This window comes from Zophobas morio, unplaced genomic scaffold, assembly GCF_036711695.1.
Source record: "Zophobas morio isolate AGI-343-1 ecotype UQ-CSIRO unplaced genomic scaffold, CSIRO_AGI_Zmor_V1 ptg000009l, whole genome shotgun sequence".
Taxonomy (NCBI): Eukaryota; Metazoa; Arthropoda; class Insecta; order Coleoptera; family Tenebrionidae; genus Zophobas; species Zophobas morio.
The window spans coordinates 8,716,206-8,737,513 of record NW_026972114.1 but is presented as its reverse complement, the minus strand read 5'-3'; the positions used below and the strand labels follow the sequence as shown (position 1 = coordinate 8,737,513).

At 33.3% G+C, this 21,308-nt stretch overlaps 1 protein-coding gene across 8 annotated transcripts in view; it reads right to left on the bottom strand.

Annotated features, from left to right (window-relative positions):
- Nucleotides 1–21,308, bottom strand: part of Pdm3 (pou domain motif 3) — a 227,818-nt gene that overhangs the window by 39,090 nt on the left and 167,420 nt on the right. The window lies entirely within an intron of this gene.

Genomic DNA, 21,308 nt, shown 5'->3' with positions numbered 1-21,308 from the left:
CGTCATCGTTTATCTGTCACAGTGAACTTTTCTACCTGCGATGGATACCTCCACCTGTGCCTATTAGATTCATCCGCATTCGTGCTAGCGTGTTGACCAGTTCACTTTAGTTTATCTTTCCGCGTTATTGTTTGCGATTTAAAAATAAATTTAAAACCCACCCCCTTCTGAAGTGTGCATGTTACGCTACTGACTGACAGTCCGTTGTCAGATTCTGATGACTCGCCATGTTGAACTTAAAATAATCCATATCTAACAACCCTTGTCCTTCAACACTAAGTAATAGCAATCTGACGTTGAAGTGTTTATTTATGTTTATGCTTACATCGAAAGAATGTCACGTAGAAAATAGTTTGATTTGAATGAGTTTGTCTTCTCAAAACACAGGACTAAAATTATTAATTAAACCACAATCGAACAAAATTTTCTGAATGTTATTATTCTTATTTTATCATTATTATATATAGACCAGTATAGTGTTTTATATTTTCGTCGCTTAGGAATGTTTTTGTGGTTTATTCAAATCATATTTAAAAGTGCCAAGTTGTCATGAAAATGTTCTTATGGTACTGCACCTTTTCGTATAGTGGAAGGTTTTAGTTCACACTTATGAAGTATTTAAAGTGCTAAACCATTCCAAACAAATTCCGGCAAATAGGAATGCATCGATTGAATAAAACGTACATCTTCTATTTTCCGAATCTCCAGTGAAATATTCCATTGCTAACAGACCGCACTGGTAAATTTTCCGTCGATTTTTCATCTATGCTTATTTTCGAATGCGTTTCGTCACTGTTTTTCATTCTAATCTGGCTCACGAAGAAGAGGGATGAAATTTGGCGGACGCATAACAAATAGCCGATACGGAGAAAAACACGGCCCGCAATGCAGGCAACATCAAAAATTGTATTAGTGCATTTTTCCCGGGGAAGGTTACATTGAATAATTAAACAGGACTTCCAATTTGATTTGCATATTTTCACGCGAGACTCGTTAGTCATTACTCATTAGCGGCTGAGTGACAGTGACCGCCGGCCGGCGGCGGAGCCGCCTCCTGCCCCCGACTGTCGCAGCGGCCAACTGTCACCAGGCCGAAAAAAAAACGAAAAAACAAATGATTGGTGGATTGGTTTCCGGTCGGCCATGTTCAGGAGAGGCATTTTTATTAGGGAGGTTTTCAAAGGGCGGCTTTGGGTCTTATGCTACATATTGCATTTTTAATTCGGAATTTTTAAATTGGCGGCGTTTTACAGCTGCAGCAAGAGATTTGCTTTTCATTACTAAAGTTTTTATACTTTAGAAATTGGTGCTATCGTTGAGGGAAAACAAAAAATGTGCGTCATATGTCGGGTTTACCATTTACGCAAACATCATTTAAATTTCAGCGTTAAAACAAACTTAATTGCTTCTTTTAGAGAGTGCTTGTATTTATTAGGTTCATATCTGCTCGACCGATGATTTAAACGTTTTTCAATCTTGTTGTATTTTTTTGAGATGCATGTACACATGATTTTTTTACAAGTTTTTAATCATCTTGCCTTGCTGAACTTTATGAATCGACGAAAATCTATGTTCAAATAACCACTGAACTTTCAATTTTTTTTAAATACTCATGGGTTAACACGACTCATGAACACTGGCAGACGGACAGGCAAACGAACAAGCAGACGGACAGACAGACGGACAGAAATACGGAAACGGGAGACCTATTTCTTCGCAATGTAGAGGTCATGAAAGGTCGAGAAAACATAAAAGTAGAGAGTCGCTCGGGAAGTAAAAACATCAAGAACCCATATAAAAGAAGTTGGCAAATGAAAAATAAAACGCGAAAAAAATGGATTTAAATATAATTCATTTTAATTTTAAGAAATTTATATAATTATGAGTGCAATGAATAATTACTATACAACAGAAGGTAGGAGGGTTAACGTGAAGTTCTACAAAAGATAAAGATATGTACAACGGGGATGAAAAACTACATAAAATAGGTTTCAGGAAATGGGCAAAAATGTTCACTTCTCATTTCTAAATTACAATTTCGGCGAACAAAAGAAGATTTACAAAGCCACGATGCTATGGAATGCAATTTAATATGGAGGAGTAGTTTTAATGTTAAAATTTAGTGGAAAGAGAACGAAAATAAAATATGTAAGGTAATTTTAGCCAAGGAACATTTAAAAGTCTAGCCAAAAAAAAATGTTCTTAAGTTACATCTATTTAATAAGAATTTGACTAATTATACGTCATCAGTTTTTGCGAAGGAATATTTTGTGTTAACTTCAAGAGATAGCAAACAAAATCAAAAGCAGTCTAAAAATATTAAGCCATAATTAACGTGGCATAAAATCATTATGTAACAATTTTTTGACATGACATTAAATATGTACCTTTTTCGGGGATAAACATATTTTATTTTGAAGTGCACAGTGTAACGCTAATCATAACGTTATTGCTTTCACAGTATATTAGGATCATTAAGTTATGAGATAATCGATAAAACACGCTGTGGTTACACTAATTTTTCGGAATTCTAAACAATTATAAACATAAAATCATATTACACAAATATACGTAGCATGTTATTCTTTAAAATGGATTAGTTCAATAATTTTTTGAAAAAATGATGTCAAATTTCTGGAGAAAATTAATTATCAAATGAATTTAGTTATCTTGTAATTCTCTATTTAAAATTAATGTTCAATCGAAATGTCTAGGAAATCCATTGTGTACTCTCTGAGATGAATTGTAAAATTATGATTACGAAAATTTAAAAACTGACGATGTATTATAAAACTACAGATACAAAATCATTCGCATTTAGAATGCGATACACAAACTGTGATGATTTTAAAATATTTATCATAGTTTTAAAGTGGGTTTAAAATTTCAGAGAATTTTCGACTACTCTCTTACTACGATCTTCTGGTACATTTATGGTACAAGAATAAAATAAGCAGAAATGTTAGACAAGTAGATAATTTAAACCAAAGTGATAAAGAAAAGATTTTAACAATGCTATAAAGAATTCATTATTGAAAAATACTCACCTGTTGAACGCTCTGACAATCTAGTTTAAATATGACGAAATATGAAGTAGAAACGAAGCAACCTATGAAGAATTTTTTATACTGAAAGGTATGAGAATGATAATAATATCTATTATTTAGTTAAAGTTTTCGTTTCCCGCTAGTTAACATAACCTGTAGTTATCCTTTACAAGTGATACTCACTCAAAGATTATTATTAGATACTAATCTAAAGTTTAATTAAGCTTGGGTGAGTTACCATCAACGTTAAACGTACGTACTAATGTAAATTTTATCCACGTAGTCGAGCACCTGGACCGGCCTGTTCAGCATAAAGCATTCACATTAATATAATCACTATTAATATTAAGTTCGTCGATGATTTGAAAGACAAGGAGCCGGTGATAAATCTGTAATCAGTGTAGTTGTAGTGTTGTCAGTATGAATGCACGTGTTGACAAAGCCGCTGGAAGGGCGGTTGACAAGAGACAGCAGCCCGTCGGTGGCCGAGGCTTTGAGAGATAGATCTGGAATATGAAATGTGTGTTCTGTTCTATAATTGAATTGGCCAGAATGTTTAATACGAACTGCCTGCATAATGTGAAGGGTTGCTAATGTTTATTCATCGAGCAGCGTGTGCTCCACACTCTCTACACTTCTACTTCTCTCTACTTACGAACAGGGCTTATCTTTATGCTAATTAGACAGGCGTCTCGATGCCAGAGACATTCGTGTTATTTCAATCACAGTCACCAATACTAACGTTGCTGGCATCTGATAACGGCTTATTTAATTTGATAAGCCAAGTCGGAAGTAGAGCTGTCAACTATATTTAATAAGTTCGGTAAATGAGCAGAGATACAGGTTGACAAAGAAAGACAACATCGTCTTTTTGAAAAATTGATGTGTTCAATAAAATAAACAGACGACTGGGTCTCAGACTGCAGACAGACACGCCGCAGACCGGGAGATCGACAGAAATAGCACAACTACTTTTTCATCTTCTATGTATTCCAGAAAACATTAAATTAGCATTCGCCAAATCGAATGTTATACCTTTAGGTTATAACCTTATTTGATAAAGTAATCGCTGAAAAACCCACCGATGAAAAAATCTTACGTGTATATCCTTCCATTTCATTTTATTTGTTATAATTCTGTAGTGATGGCGCAGTTATTTCTTAAATGTCTATTTAATGAGCTCAACTCCATGAAATAACTTAAGTTTAAGTGCATTTCTAAATGATAGTAGTTATGTCTCAAAATAATGCGCTGAAAGTACTTGATACGCCATAAGCGGTAAATATAGAATGTAAGCATAAAATAAAATCTGCCATTTTGCAATTCACAAAGATTAAACCTAAATTATCACGAAGTGAGGTTAACCTTTGCAGTTTTGAGGGTTTTAGTGCTATAGCTTAAGTATTTTAGTTAAAATAGCATTGTATAACTTACTTTCATACACTGCCGGACTTTGGTTTCGCGTCGTATTCACGTCCATCACGCCATAATTTTTATACATTCTGATTTTTATAGATTTCGTCGAATGAATGACTAATTTAAAAGGTTTAACATGTAATTATGTAATTTGTGAATATTTCATAGCTAATCACAAGGGACCCCAAAGTGTGTTGCTAATTACTCCATATTATTAAACTTTAATTAACTTTTACCAATTATCACAATTTTTAAATGACCGTCCCCCTTTTTTTTAATTTTCCTGATTCAAAGCAGACAATACGTCGATTTATTTGCAACTTCTAAGGGCCAGTTTATAGAAAGCGAATTAAAAATGAATGTTTTATTAAATTTTTAATGACGCATTAGGGCTTGATCTTGAGAATCTGATTTGATCACATGACGAATTAATCACAGGATTAAATCCCAAGTAATTACTGAATTATCCTAATGATTTGGTGTTATCAAAATTTAATTGTACATTATTATTATTATTTATTAAGACCCACCACTGACCCGGAAATGACCGGCATTCAGGCAAGACTTCTATCATTACGGGTACTAAGACCAAGTAATGATATGCATTGATTAGATTAACAGAACAACTTTCGAGATTCTAGAATTACAGCATACAAATTAGTCTGCTATTATTCTCTAATCTCACCCCATCCCCAAAAGTCCAGCGTAACTACCGACCATTTATCCGCGCATCACATGAAAAGTGACCTACACTACTCTGACCTACTGGTGCTAATCTAATCTGACTGACATGATCAGACTGTTCAAGAAACTTACGAACAATATGACATGTTCCTAACAAAACAGCTTTTTGAATTTTGACAATTATTGAATCATTCAAATGCAAAGACTTTAAATTCTCAACTAAGCTATTTGGAACTACACCTACATTAGAGATAACTAGGGGTAGAATTGAAATTTTTTTAAGATTCAACATGGATTTCATTTCTATCGATAATTGTAGATATTTTGAAATCTTGGTGTCGTATGTTTGAATAATGTTGTTTGTGTTAGGAATAGCAATGTCAATGAGAATGGCTTCGTTCGTGTGTTTTTTGATAAGTATGATGTCTGGTCTGTTAGCTGTAATGTTTAAGTCTGTAAGTATTGTGCGATCCCAGTATAATTTGTATTTGTTATTTTCAAGGAATGGAGACGGAATGTAAGTGTAATATGGTGTCGTATCTTCGATTAAGTTCATAAGTGTTGCTAATTCTTTGTGAATGATTTTGGCTGCGTTGTCGTGTCTAGCTTTGTAATCAGTTTGTGCTAGGATGCTGCAAGAAGAGATTATGTGCTGGATCGTTTCAGGTTTTGCTTTGCATAGGCGACAGCAGTCGTTTTTTATGTTCGGATCTTTGATGATGTATTTTCTATAATTCTTGGTATTGATTACTTGGTCTTGAATAGCAAACACAAATCCTTCTGTTTCGGCATACAAACTTGATTTTTTTAACCAAATCAATGACATCTTCTTATTGACATGATTTTCTTCTAAGTCTTTGTAGAATTTTCCATGCAGTTGTTTTTGTTTTAGCCCACTTATTATTTTATCTATTGTTTGGGGGGTGTGGATTTCTTCGGTGTTCGACAGATTTAAGGGTGTGTGGTTCAAATCTGCTCTTGTGATGGTGCGAAACATTTCATTTCTTTCCGCTCGTTTCAAGAAATACTTCTTCAAATCTGAGATTTGTCTCTGATATAAGTTTTCTAAGTTCTGGAAACCCCTTCCTCCATTCTGTCTTGGTAATGAGAATCTTTCAATCGACGATTTTGGGTGATGCCTTCTATACTGTGTGAAGATTTTCCTTGTTGCGATGTTTAAATTTTCAAGATCAGTTTTGGACCATTTAATGACTCCAAAAGAATATGTTAGCAGTGGAACGCAGAATGTATTTACTGCTTTCATTAAATTTTTTCCATTTAACTGTGTCTTCAATATTAATTTTAATCTCGCTACGTATTGATCTTTCAACTGTGTTTTCGTTTTGGTATGATTGATGTGGGAGGATTGACAGAAACCCAGATATTTGTATGTATCGTTTCGTTCTTGGGCTTCAATTATTTCCTTATTCTGTGTTATATGTGGTACTTGGTGAAACACGCCTTTTCTGATTGCTTGGGTCTTACATTTCTCAATACCAAAGGACATACCGATATCACCGGAAAATTGTTCAGTCAGATTTAATAGGTTTGTTAACTGATTTTGTGTACTTGCATATATTTTTATGTCATCCATATACAGCAAGTGACTTATTCTGTTTTCTCTTTGTTTGTTAATTCTTATATTGAACCCATAATTGCAGCTGTTCAGGATATCGGAGAGGGGATTTATTGCTAAGCAGAACCATAACGGGCTAAGAGAATCGCCTTGAAAAATTCCTCTTCGGATCATTATTGGGTCTGACTGAATTGTTTGTTCATTTAAGGTTATTTGGAGGGTGGTCTTCCAAAATTCCATGGAACATTTGAGAAATGTGCAGATTTTAGTATCAATCTTGTATAATTCCAGAATTTTGCATAGCCAGGAATGAGGGACAGAATCGTAAGCTTTCTTATAATCAATAAAAGCAGTATATATGTTTCGGTTTTCTTTTCTAGCTTGTTCACAGATGATGGAATCTATGATTAATTGCTCTTTGCAGCCAAAGGATCCTTTAATACATCCTTTCTGTTCTTCATTAATGATGTCAGAGTTAAAACAGTGTTGATATATTTTTTGTGTAATGCATGAGGTTAATATTTTATAGATTGTCGGTAAACATGTGATAGGTCTGTATTTTGATGGATTTTTTGTGTCGTTATCTTTAGGTTTTAAGTATGTTACACCATGACATAAGAATGTTGGAAAAGAGGATGGGTCAAGAAGGAACTGATTTAAGTGATGTAGTAAATGAATATGTACACAATTTAATTTTTTTATCCAAAAATTATGGATTTTGTCTGGTCCTGGTGATTTCCAGTTGTGTGTCTTATTGATGGTATTTATTAATTCGGCAAGTGTTATCTGATGATCATTCATTGGTGTAACTGTGGATAGTTTATTATATATATGAGGAATCCATTTGGCAGATTGGTTAAATTCAAATTCTTGAGACCAAAGTTTTGACCAAAATGTTGTTACATCTTGTGAACTTGGTAGTTCACCGGATAATTGATTATTATTATTATTATTATTATTTATTACTAACGGATTATTGTCTCCAAAGGGCTATGTTCTGATTGGTGATTTTTTTTCATATTGTTTATACTTCTAGACTGTACTTTTACGAGTGTCCTCTCTCTACACAAATTCCACCACAGTCGAAACATTTCAGTTTATGTACTCCTTCACATTCCACCATTTTCATCCAACGTTTATTGTTGCAGAGGGTTTTATTATTTGTGTTAAACGCTACTTTGACATGAAATTTTGAAACAAAATCCGTCTTTATGTGTTCTAACATTTAGTGTGTTTTTCTTGTCTATAATTTATTTTAGCGATCTGTTTAATTTATTCTGTCCTTTTTTTCGATTGAAATTATTGCACTGAGAGGATTAAAACAAAGGGGTTTATAGGGATGACTATTAGAATTAGAAATTAATTAATCTTACAAATTTGACACTTGTCCATTTTATAACAAAAACCAAGAGACTAGGGAGCATGGAAGAGAACATTTATATTTGACGAAGATGTGGGAACAGTATAAACTGTTTGAAAACAAATATAATCTTTTAAGACTAATTATGTGCTAATACAGAAAATGTCATTTGTATAACGTCAGTTTTCCACTTGAGGACTTTTCTAGCTTGTTGTCTAGTCTCACAAAAATTACAATCACGAATTTGGAAGAGGCTATGATTTCTTAATTTATGTATACCTTAATAGTGTTGTATGTAAATTACCTATAAATGTCACAAATTATGTGCTCATCATCAACAAACCAACTCATGCGGCGCGTCATTTTTACCATTTTCGCCAGCGAAATATATCAATAATTTTTCTTCATTGCATTTTAATTATTAAAAGTATGATTTCATAATGAATATTCCCAAATGAATAATGCGTCATGCCACTCCGGTGATGTAAATTTCAGAAATAATTAATTGCTCTTTTTATAAAATTGATTTTTCAGTCGCATTTTCGAATAAAAAATTTAAATTCTGTCGCCATTTTTCTGAATTTTGCATTACATTACTTGGATAACATTTAAATAATAACAAAATAATGCACTTTTGGCGTAAAATCGAAGCTAATGGTGCCTTAAACACTATTGGAACGTTTTATTTCATGCAATGTTTAAATTTAAAATGCTAATTAATAGCGTCAAAACTCTCAATAACAAGTTATCGGCAATTTTCGATATTTTTAATACATGTCTTCGATTAAAATTGTTGGCAACGGAAATTATGTACCATTTATTCATAAGTAACTAAAAGGTCATGCATTTTACAGCAGCTGGATGGATCGCGATTAATATTTCTGATGGGGAAAGTTAAAAACGTTGATTCTTTTATTAGCGGCTTTTACAGAGTGTCTCAGCCATAGCTATCACATTGCTAGGGGCATGGTAGATGAAACTGACGAAGCTGAAAAGGTTTTTTGCAAACTAGAATAAATTATTTCAAGATTATAAATTCTTAGAAAAAGGACGAAAACATAAATAACGGAGAGACAAGAAAACAAAAACAGAAATAGATTTAAAACAAAATAAAATCAGGAAGAAGAGTGATACGTATAAAGAATGGAATAACGAAAAAGAGAACACAATATTACAAGGATAGTATAAAAAAAAAGATAAATGAGTGGTGCAGATAAGAAAAAATGTTCAGAAAAAGAGATTAGAGGGAGACAAATTAAATAAAGAACTTAACCAATTCCAAGAACACACTAAGTTTGACACTCGTCTTCTTACGCTGAATAGTAATGAGAAAAAATGCCCTTATTTTCCCATGCCTTTGGTTACCGAAGCTTTTTACTAATTTAAATTTCTAGTTCGTACGCAATTTGCCGGCTCGACTTGAAGTTTTTTCATGAATACTTCTTAATCCAAATGCCGTAAAAAGGTGCGTATTCTCCATAAAGCATAAAAGCTAATTACGTTGTAAAAATTTAAAAATAACTAATAAATAAGACGGCAATATCCCGGCGTTTCCTCTTCCGGAGAAATTGTAAGCTTAACGTCCGCTAAATATTATCATTGATTTCGAAGGGGTTTGTTCACGTGGTTTTAGGGATGCGTAATTTTTTATTAATTGCCACTTGGAGCATCAATTAAAATTTCGTTAAAAATTGATTGGGATGTTGGCAGAAGGAGCGGTCCGTGCACGTACGCGGAATATATTTTTCCACCCTCCATGGAGTGGGATATCAGAAAATAAAAATGGACGTCGGATAAATGAAGGGCCCCACTCAGATGAAAGTTGAATTATTTATTCATCGTTCCCAATTGTATTTAGAATTATTCGTGCGAGCTCTATAGCAGTTCAATACGGGGCGTGTTTAGTCACTGGAGTGCTTATTAAACTTAAAAACAAAGGATTTTTTAATTAAACACATGGCTTCGGTTTCACACATCAATTGCAAATTCATTTAAACAAGCTGCATGTTCGTTATAATTAAATTGATACGAGACATTGAAAATATATTTCGCTTTTTTATTTTCCGCTGTATGTGTGTGCTTCATTTTCGTTTTTTTCCACCCCCACCGCCGAACGTAATTCCAACCCTTTGTCTCTGATTGATTTAATTTATTTTATTCTCGCGTGTGGGAACGGACGAACTGTCAGGGCTTATTGCGTTATGAAAAACAACTTTAGCATTATTTTAAACGCGCGTTTAAATTTAATTAACGGGTGGAGGCCGAAATTGGAGGAAATCAAAAGGATTTGACGGAAAGTTCGGATCGACACAAAAAAATCCGCAAAACTTCCCTCGCTTTTCCAGTAGCTGTGCTTCCGCGCACATAAAATGACGTTAAGAATAATATGCGTTTGAAATAAAGCTCAGCAAATAATTTCTGAAAATTATTTCATTCACTTTTGGTTCTTAGTTTTCACTTAATTTGATAATATTCTATCAGGTTAGTATTGTCTAGACAATGTCGACGTTGTTGACGAAACGCGTCCACAACTTTTGTAAAAATATTTGTTTCAATTGAACAGTTTATATATTAAAAAAAAAGCTGTTAATTTAGTTTCTATGAGGTTGACTCACACACGCTACGAAAACCCAGATGTTCTCGATCATATCAACTAATCACAGTCTTGCATGTTATATAAGATCTCTTGAGCGATGCAAATAAAATCTAAATTGAAGCAAGAAATATAGCATTAATTTATTCCAAGCTACTATTAATGGTTAATCGTAACTCATTGTCATTTTACCATTTAAGAATCGATTTGACAGTTCTCAGGATATCATGTCGCTATTGATATATGATTATGCGGAGAATAACTCCAAGTAAATTAAAAATATCAACTTTAATTTAAATTTTAATAAGATACAACATCATGAGCTGCTCAAAAAGAACTAGTGGTTTATGAAAAGGTTACACCGTAATGAGATTCTTAATATTAATGAGACAAAAAAATCTCTTCATCGTGTTCGTGCTCTATGTGCCCAGTACCACAGATCACAGTACGTAATATAACTTTAATCTTGACATTATTTTGTTGTACTTTCAGTATTTCAAGGAAATCAGATCCATATTAGAGAATTTTTGAACCAACAGAGGTCTAAGAGACACAGGATATTTAGAAGAAATAATAACGAATGTGCAAATAAGGGTGGCAGTAGTGGTAGCCAAAGTTTAGGATCACTGCACTTTGCAGATGACATAGTTTAACGTTAGCAATAGATGCTGTGAAAATAAAAATACTGGTGTCTAGAAGGAATAGCGGAGAAAATAAAGCAGAAGAATGGAGGTGAGGAATAGAAAAGACACCAAAGGTTGGCAAAGAATGGAAAAAGAGCAAGTTGACGGGGAGATCGTTAAGAAAACGAATAAAGTGTCGATTTAGTTTTGACAGTCACTTCTTAGATCTTCTGCATAGTTTTGCGCTTCAAATTACTTTGGTTTTGGAAAAGAAAATATTAAAACCAAAAGATTATATTTTTAGTTTTAGTCTTATTTAAAGTTAATTGGTTCGCAATAAACCAGTCCTCAGCCAGACAAGTAATCCTAAATTTTTTGTTATCAATATCTTCCTTACTTAAACCTGTAGTACTTATTGTAGTATCGTCCACATACAAGGAAACATGTACATGTGTTAGATATTCAGGTAAATCATTAATGTATAGTAAAAATAAAACTGGCCCCAAAATAGAACCTTGAGGAACACCGTGGGCGATTTTAACACAATCAGTCACTAATTTTAACGTAACGTGTTCTGTTGCTCAAGTAGGATAATATCAACTTAGTACTGTCTGGATGAAAATTATAAAACAGTAATTTCCTTATTAATATCTGATGTGAAACGCAATCAAACGGTTTACTTAAGTCTAAAAAATAACTAATTGTTTATGTTCGAAACAATCAATGATTTTATGAAGTAAGTTTGTTACAGCTGTTGTTATCGAGTATGCTTTTCTGAAGCCAAATTGATGAGGAGATAATATATTGTTTATTTCTAGAAAATGTAAAATTTGTCCAAGCAGCAGTTTTTCAAATACCTTAAAAAGTATAGGCAGTAACGAAATTGGTCTGTAGTTATTTTTATCATTAGCATCTCCTTTTTCATAAACTGGTAATACGGATGCAATTTTCAAACAATCAAGAAATGTTTTGTTATCAATTCAAAGGATTATCAACTTTGTAAGCGGAGGAAGTAATGTTTCTTTAACAGCTTTTAAAATTCCAGTTGAAATGCCAAAAATGTCCTTAGAATTACTATTTTTGAAACTATTAATAGCATTTCTTACTTCAATCTGTGAAACATTTGTAAATAGAAATATATTTTTGCCATCTGTATTATTTACTTTCATTATGTGAATCGGATCAAAATTTGGACCTGGTAATTTACTTTTAATTTCGCTAGCTATAGTTGAGAAAAAGCGATTGAATTCATTGGGAGTTATTGCATTTTTACTCGTACAATTGGAGCTTTGGATATACCGATTGGTATTTATTACTTTCCATAGGATTCTCGGATTATCTTTATTAACTTCAATGAATTTATCGTTAGCTTTTACTTTTGCTTCGCTAATGGCTAAGTGATATTTCCTTTTAAACTGGTTAAGTAAATTTTTTACTTAGTTGTAATGTTCTATGTCTATGATAAGCATCAGTTATAAATCTCAAAGTTTCTCTCATTTCTCTTAATTTAGAATTAAATCATCTGTCACATAGGGCATTAGAATTCTTTTTGTAAATATTTTTTTAAAAGGAAAATATAAATTACAGTAATGTATAATTATATATAAAAATTGTTTCAACTTGAGCTGTACATCTAAATCTATATCAACAAAAGTCCAGTCGAAATTAATAAGATACTGAAAATAATCAAATTTACCAATATTTGTAACAGGTCTCGATATCTTAATTATTTTAGAACATGTGTTATTATTGGTTAAAATATTTCGTATATCAATAACAACTCCACGATGATCTGCAATATTTAATTCTGTTGCAGTTGCAAAAATTGAATGTGATTCTATATTAGTAAATACATGATCAATACAGGCATTACCACGTGCAGGAAAATTAACTAAGTTATACATATTAAAACTAGAAAATAAATCTATCAATAATTGAGTAGATCTGTCATTAGTTTTTTTTAAATAAATGCACATTAAAGTCTCCACCAACTATTATATGTTTAGTCTTATAATCTAACGCGTTAAGTAATTTAGTCATTAAGTCTAGAAACAAATTTGTTATTTCACATTGCAGTTCTACAGACATTTTTTTAATATGGGAGTGTTTTATATTCGATATTCGGATTAAGAAATTGAATTACACCTAGTTGCAGCCTCCTTTTCCTTGAGCCAATGTTCACATATAAAGTAGTACAAGAGCTATAAGGTTATATGACCATCATAAAAGTAGTTGACCACAAATAAATACCCCCTTTGTGTGGTTTGCACTAAGCTTACCGGTTGGCAATAATTCGTCTTCTAAACATTTTTTGCTTAGATTTAGATATTTAGTGAAAGCCGCCCCTGAACGAAACCACAACAGCCGGTCGAGTTGCACTGGACACGCTATTTTCGACCCTAAAACCTTTTCTATTGTAAACAACTTAACTTCGACAGAATCAGATAATTTTCAGATGGCCTAGTACTTGGTAAGATAAAACTCATTTTGGCAAATGACATATCCTCAGAGAAAAAAGGGGGCGGGTGGGCGGGCCTGGTACTTGTTAAGATAAGACTTATTTGGCAAATGACATATCCTCTAAGAAAATACGGGGAGGGTGGGCGGGGGTAGTACTTGTTAAGATAGGACTTATTTGGCAAATGACATATCCTCTAAGAAAATACGGGGAGGGTGGGCGGGGGTAGTACTTGTTAAGATAGGACTTATTTGGCAAATGACATATCCTTTGAGAAAATAGGGGGTGGGTGGGCGGGACTAGTACTTTGTAAGAGAAAACTGATTTTGGCAAATGACATCCTCTGAGAAAATAGGGGGCGGGTAGGCGGGGCTAGTACTTGTTAAGATAAGACTTATTTGGCAAATGATATATCCTCTGAGAAAATAGGGGGTGGGTGGGCGGGGCTACTACTTGGTAAGATAATACCTAATCCAGTAAAATTATTGTCGATCAAACTTGTATCTAAAATGTTGACTTTATTTCGTAGACACTGAACATTTATAAAGACTAATTTAAGATCTCCCATTTCCTTTTAATCATTTGATTGCTATATAAAATATCTCGTCTTGTGCTTAATGGCTTGTACACTTCACGATCATAATCAAATTGAGAGTGATTTACTTTGAGATTTAATTTTTGATTTTTGTTCACTTTTAAACAGTTACGGCAAATTGAGTCATTTATGCAATCTGTTTCAGTGGGATCATCTCCTCCACAGTTTAAACATTTGGGTTGAATTTCAGTACATTTTTCAGACGTATAATTGTACCTTCCACATTTAAAACATCTGTAAACGCTAATGTAGGGGAACGAGGGGCTTGTTGTAACAGTTTTTAGGAAAACGAATATAATTTGGTATCTATTAGCTGTTTGACCATTATAAAAGTATCTATCGGTAGTCTAACTATTCCCCTATTGGACTGAACAGGCAAAAGGTCAAAATTGTTCATCTTCACTTCACACCAGGCATTTTCTTAAAAAAAGTGCATTGTTACAACTTGCCCCGTGGTTGGGGCTAGTTGTAACAGCCATGAGACAGGTGGTACCAGTAAAAATAAAGCTGATGTTGATACATATTTAGACTTTATTTTTGAAAAAGCAACACAACACTTCATTATAAATAATTTTTTTTCAGTAAAACTGAAATAAACTTTTAGAAACAGAGTTAACATTAAAAATTTCAGTATTTTCTTCCTTTTTCTTAATATATCTGGAAAGCGATATATGGCATAGGTCAAAATTTTGGCTCGCTTTTCGTATGCTAGGTACGAGATTTGTAGAAGTGAATTTGGGATAAGTTGTAACATGTTACAACTTGCCTCAAAGCTATTGTTACAACATGCCCCGTAGCACAATTTTCTACATTTAATTACATTTCGACAAAATTATGTGGCTTAGCGTCAAAATGTGTAAGGAATATCAAAGCTGAGTAATTTTTGAGCTACATGCAAAACTAAAAGTTTTAAATTAATTAATAACTGATACGAAAAACCAAATTTTACTAAAGCAATATTTTACATTACTTGGCCAAAACGAGACACGTGCACACATCCACTTACTGCGCTGGCTCAAGGAACAGTGGTTGTGATGACATGATATCTTATGGTGCAAGAATTAAATTCAGTAAAATACCTGACGTTAAAAAGTTTAAATTGTGGGTAAAAATTTAGTGTTACAACTTACCCCTGTTACAACAAGCCCCTAGTTCCCCTACTCGTAGATGGCACATTCGCACCATTGAATGAATGCAGTTTTTAACATCATTATTTCCGAGAAGGTTTTCGGATCTACTTCTATGTATAATAGCTAGATATTTTTTTCTCATCAGTCTACATGTAATCAGTTGTAATTAGAGATGTCTTAAATTCTTCTTCATGAAGTTGTTCCCCTAGCCCAACTAATATTTTAATTCTTGGGTTTCGTAATGTCGATTGTTTATTTCACAATAAAGTTATTACCCAATTTAGCTTTTACTTACTTCCGCTTCCAACTTGATCATCTGTTCTGTGGTATTACATCCAATAGCAATACCGCCGTCTTTTAGGTACCGTATGTTAGTAATGCCAACTTCTACTTCATTGGGCTTAATATTTTTTTTATTCGTTCAATTGATTGCGCGGATTCCAGTGTTTCTTTTGGTTGTAATATGATCACATTTTTAGATCTTTTAGCGATTTCACTATATGATTTGCCTGGAGTCTGATTCATGAATTCCTTTTTATCTTTAAATTGGAATATTAAATTTTCTTGGAGTTCAATGAACTTATTATTTACACTACTGTTCAGTTCTTTTTTGAGAGATAAGATATTTGCACTTCTTTTAATACTGTAATAGCATTTTTCATGACTACCTCATTTTTTGACGGTATTGAAAATAAAGGCTGTCATTATTGTAAAAATTAAGAAAAGGAAAGCTGGTAAAGTTAAAGGTTTTATTATTGTTGAAGAAAAAGAAATTGGTGCTTTAGAAATGGGTCCAAAATATGCTGCATTAGGCCCAAAACCAGTATCAGGGCGCACATTTTTCTTAAGATTTCGTAACAATCAGTGTACCAGACAACCAGTCTGTAAGGTACCAATGACTATTGCAAAGTTTTTGAATTTAAAAAATGTTAAAGAATATACGGGTCCTTGTTTGCGACGCACCTCTGCAATATTGTTAGTGGAGGCAGGTGCGTCATTTGAAACCTGAACTTCTGGGGTAAGCCCAAGAAATGCCACTGAAACATGTGTGAAACTACTGATGAAACCTTAAAATTACTTGGCAAATGAAGAAGTACTACAGTCACAGACGGCTATATTGCAGAAAGTGTGGCGTCAAAAAATAAAACAGCGAATTTAATTGGCGGCTCTGTGACAACAAAATCTTACGCCTCCTTCACAGCACAGGAAAAAAATAACCGAGAAGAGTTATGCCATACAATAACGAGGGGACTGAACCAAATACACATGATTCTGAAATGAAAGCAGAGGCAGAAATAATTCTTACTTGTTACTACTTACAAGTTTACTTGAAAATTGAAATTTCAACTCCATAGTTGTAGTTAAATAAAGAATAAATTTTTAAATTTTTGTTTAATTCGGTTCAACAAAAGAGGACGTAATAATTCTTTATGCCCGCTCATTATGCCCCGGGCATAATAGGCCGCTTTACGTTCATCATGAATATGAAACAAGCATTATAGACAAGTGAAAAAAAAAAAATTATTCAATGAACAAACGAGAATTGATGCTGAAGCAATATTCAGATTTGTTGGGTGTAAGTTTACAGGAGATGGACGGAGCTTTCTGTACTTACCCTTAGGGTTATTCTTTTCTGAACCGAACCATATGCTACGTTAGTTAAAAAGTATATCGTATTTGCCTAAGTATGCTAAATAATAGACGTTCAATTGAAAAGTCACTTTGAGTAGACGTTGGAATTTCATTTATCACAAACAGCACAACATAATACATAACCTTACATTTTAAAACAAACAGTTTTTGTCACATATACAAATATAATATGCTGTGGTTGCATATGTGGGGATAGAATTTCGATGACAACACTAAAGTTACTAACATTTTTTTCAAGTTTAAAATTGTAAATTCTAGTTTACTCGGTATTGTTGGGTACTTTTCTTACATATGTTATTTAACTATTATTTACAGTACCTACTGCGAATTTTTTGTGGACGAGTGTTTAGCATCTTATGATTTTTCACAATAATCTTAACACACACGGAAACGGGAAACCGGGATTGTCGTATTCTGTAACCTATTAAACCACGAAAAAACGAGAAATTAGCCGTTCGCCCAGTCAACCTATTACGATAGCTCTCGCCTGTGAAGCAAAAATACAAGCGTAAACAGGGCGGCAAAGTGATATTGGGCGGTTCGGGCTATTGACTCGCGAGGAACATTTGTCTTCGTTTATTACCGAGGCGCCGCGACGCTGCACCGATGCCAGAATACCAACAAGTATTCCTCAAATTCGCAAATCTGCAGTTAATCTCCGGATACTCCGGAGACTGAGACTGAATGCGTAAAGACTGGAGGCAAAAATCAATCGAGGACTGCTAATTGTAACTGACTTAAACGTATACTAACCTTTTGGTGGTTTAGTGTTTCTGTTTTGCCTGGAATTTGTAATTGTCTGGAAAACGAAACCGTTAAACGCAAAACAAGCTGCTTAATTTTATCATGCAATATTTGTAAATACACTTTTGTAAAAAGCTGCGCACTTTGCTTTGTGTTGTAGAAATTAGAATTAATACTTTTCCAGGGTCCGTATTTATTCATTGTATAATAATAAGAATAAGTCAGTTCGGAGCTTAGAGTAGTGCTTCCTAAAAAACAAGTAGGTATGTAACATTCCCGCGGAAATTTTGATTGTAGCACAATTTTCACGTGTTTCTTCGCACAGTGAAATAGTTATTTCCGCGCTCCACCCATTTGTGGCGTGTACGGGGGGATTAAAAATTCCATTTTATTTTATTTATGGTACACAGTTTGATGATTTGGTTTTCATAAAATTGCTTTAGAATTTCTGACTCAGTTTTTTTTTTTTTAATTTGTACCATTGCCGAAGCATATTTTTGAAGTCCTGAAATACTAGTTGTAGTTTTCTGGATTCGCACGTCGGGTCTCGACCACGTGTGTTTAAATATTAAGAAAGGAATGGTTGATTTTAATGCGCGAGCAATGTAACAACTCAATAATATTTAGTACCTAACATGAGGCAGGTACATATAATCGCTAGACATGAACCACCCATACGAGCGTAAACAAAACTGTCCAAGTAAATATTCTCTTAATTGATAGTTTCTCTACAGTTAATGATCTTACTTCTTATAATTATAACCACAAAGATGCAAAAGAGCATAATGATTTTTTCAAAAATCTACATACCAATGTAGCAAACTTTTTGCATTTGATTCCTATCTATTAGAATGATCGTAACATGTTTTTTAATCAGAACTGAATGCATGATGAACGTAAATGATCTATAATTTTACTATTACATTTATGTTTTATAGTTGTAAAGGGAGGTTATTATTAGCCTGGAAATAGGATAATAGAATCTTGTGGTAAATTATAATTTATGGGTAAGGATTTAATGACACTGTAAGCGTAGGATATACAAGATAGTAATTGAGGGAGTAAGTGTAGGAGATGAGCCGTAGCAAATCAGGCATTAAAAAAAAAGAAAACCGTAGCAGTAGAGGTGAATTACTGGAGTAAGTATAGAATTGGACACGCGCTGCAGTCCATAGTGTGATAACTCCATTGTGTCAGGTTCTATAAAGGTACTCTGCTACATAATTTGTGTTATTTCCTGGTCCTAGCAAGAACTGAACAAGAATATGCAACATGCCTAAGAGTCTCAGCATTCTGCATGGAAGTTAGTCGTATGTTATCTACCACTAGGTGGCTCAAATGCTACCCATTATAGAAATATTAATTTTTTTACGTGTAGAAAAGATGAATTACATCGTAACACTTTTAAATTAACTTTAAATCACATATTTACATTCTGAAGTTTTTATGTAGCTGGATTAAGGTTTAGGTGAGTACACTCTTATGGATCATAGAAATAGGAAAATACTGGAGTTGCCTATTCAAAAGTAGGGTTTCTATTATGTTTTCTCTTGTTGCTTTGAATTCCTGTTTTATTAAAAAAATGTCTTAATAAAGAAAAATCCAACACTTGCAATTATGGCTTCGCATCAACTGTTTCTTCAAAAGGATAGTTTGCGTTGAATCATCGTGCTAAAGGTTAGAAAAATTAATAAAACGGTATGCTTCTACCAACTCTGAAGTAACCCAGTCATTGTCCTGGTGATCACGATCAGTTAAAATGGAATAACAATTCTCATTTAGTAAAAAAAAATTACACTAAACTTTATTCAAGTACGTTTCATCAAGCTAATTAGGCAGTGATGACTATAAATTGGTAACAAACAACAGACATGTTTACATACAATGGATAACATTACGTTATCGATATAATAACATGTGTCTAGAACTGCAGACGAACCGGTTTAGTTTGCTAGTTATCATGTTTTTTTGAATATCGATTGTTTCCTCAAACTCACAGATGTTAATTTACAATTATCAGAAGATTAATTAAATTTCACTATAAGTATGTGTGTATAAATTGATTTCTAGTAGCAAAATGTATTATCGTGCTAAACATGTTTTGGTAAAAGGTTTGGACGTACTTTAAACTAAAAGAACATATCCTTTCGCCACTTGTAAAATCATTATATGAATGACGGATTGACTGGTGTATTGATAACGACAAGTTTTATATTTATTTCAATAGTAGAGTTTTAATTAATTAATCGGATTCGATGCCACAGTCCGCCCAAATGAGCGTAATTAGTGTAATATCAGCTTATTAATGATTTTTTAGGGGATGAAAGTTCTACTAGTTAAAATTCTGTATGTATTTAGGTTATTACACTGTCTGCACTTATACCTTCTCATTCGCGATTTGCTAATAGTTCAATTATGGAATTTAAACTAATTTTAAACGTTGATCCATTTTGGGAGAAAAGACCTTGGAAATTATCATCAGTCAAATTAATAGCATCGTGGAGCGGGAAATGTGGGGTTTAATTTGTGATTGTTTCTTTATGTTGTTATTTGTGTTGCTCGACAAGCTGAATTTGGAGATTTTATTGTTGAGACATGCACATAACGTGAGATGCGCACTTAACCCGTCTTATTGTAATTTCTATTGCATTTAAAATTTGTTTGTTGTATTTGTTGAGCCGATTCACGACGTGAATTTGATGAACTTCATTTTGATTTTATTATTAACTTGAATTGGGTATTTTCTTGTTACTGAAAATTATTGATACAGTGGGGCTTAATTTAATTATGCTTGTTTCCTTTTTTCAGGAATAACAGGTCTTCAACCCAAGTAAATCAGGCACCATCTTAATAAGTTGTGTATTTGCATCTAGTTACTTTCATTAGGATTTTTTATTTGTGTGTTTAAATTTGTGATATTAAAATATTTGTGGGGAGGGTTTCTGAGCTGGTCTCCGGATTATGTTCTTTTACTCTTTTGAAGTAATAATAAAAACGGAATAATGAAGAAAGTAATACAGCTGGATAACAATCGATGGGAAATAATAATCATTTATAGCAAGAACATGGAGGAAACCAAGATAAACATAGAAAAGGAAACAAAAGAAAAATGAGATGAAAAAATACTTATAGGAGTGAATTTTAACGCAAGACTGGGCGATAAGGGAACAAGGATAATAGACAAAGAAAAGGGAGAGAAAAGAGAATCAAAAGACAAAGCAAATAACAAAGAAGGGAAAATATGGTGGAAGATAATAGAAGAAATGGGATGGGAAATTTTGAATGGAAACAAGGAAGGAGATGAAGAAGGAGAATGGACGTACGTAGGGACTAGGGTAGAATTAAACCACATGCCACTAGAAATAAAAATCAAACGAAAGGAGCAAGCGCACGAAAGACAAGAGAGACGAAACGAAAGAAAAGAAATAG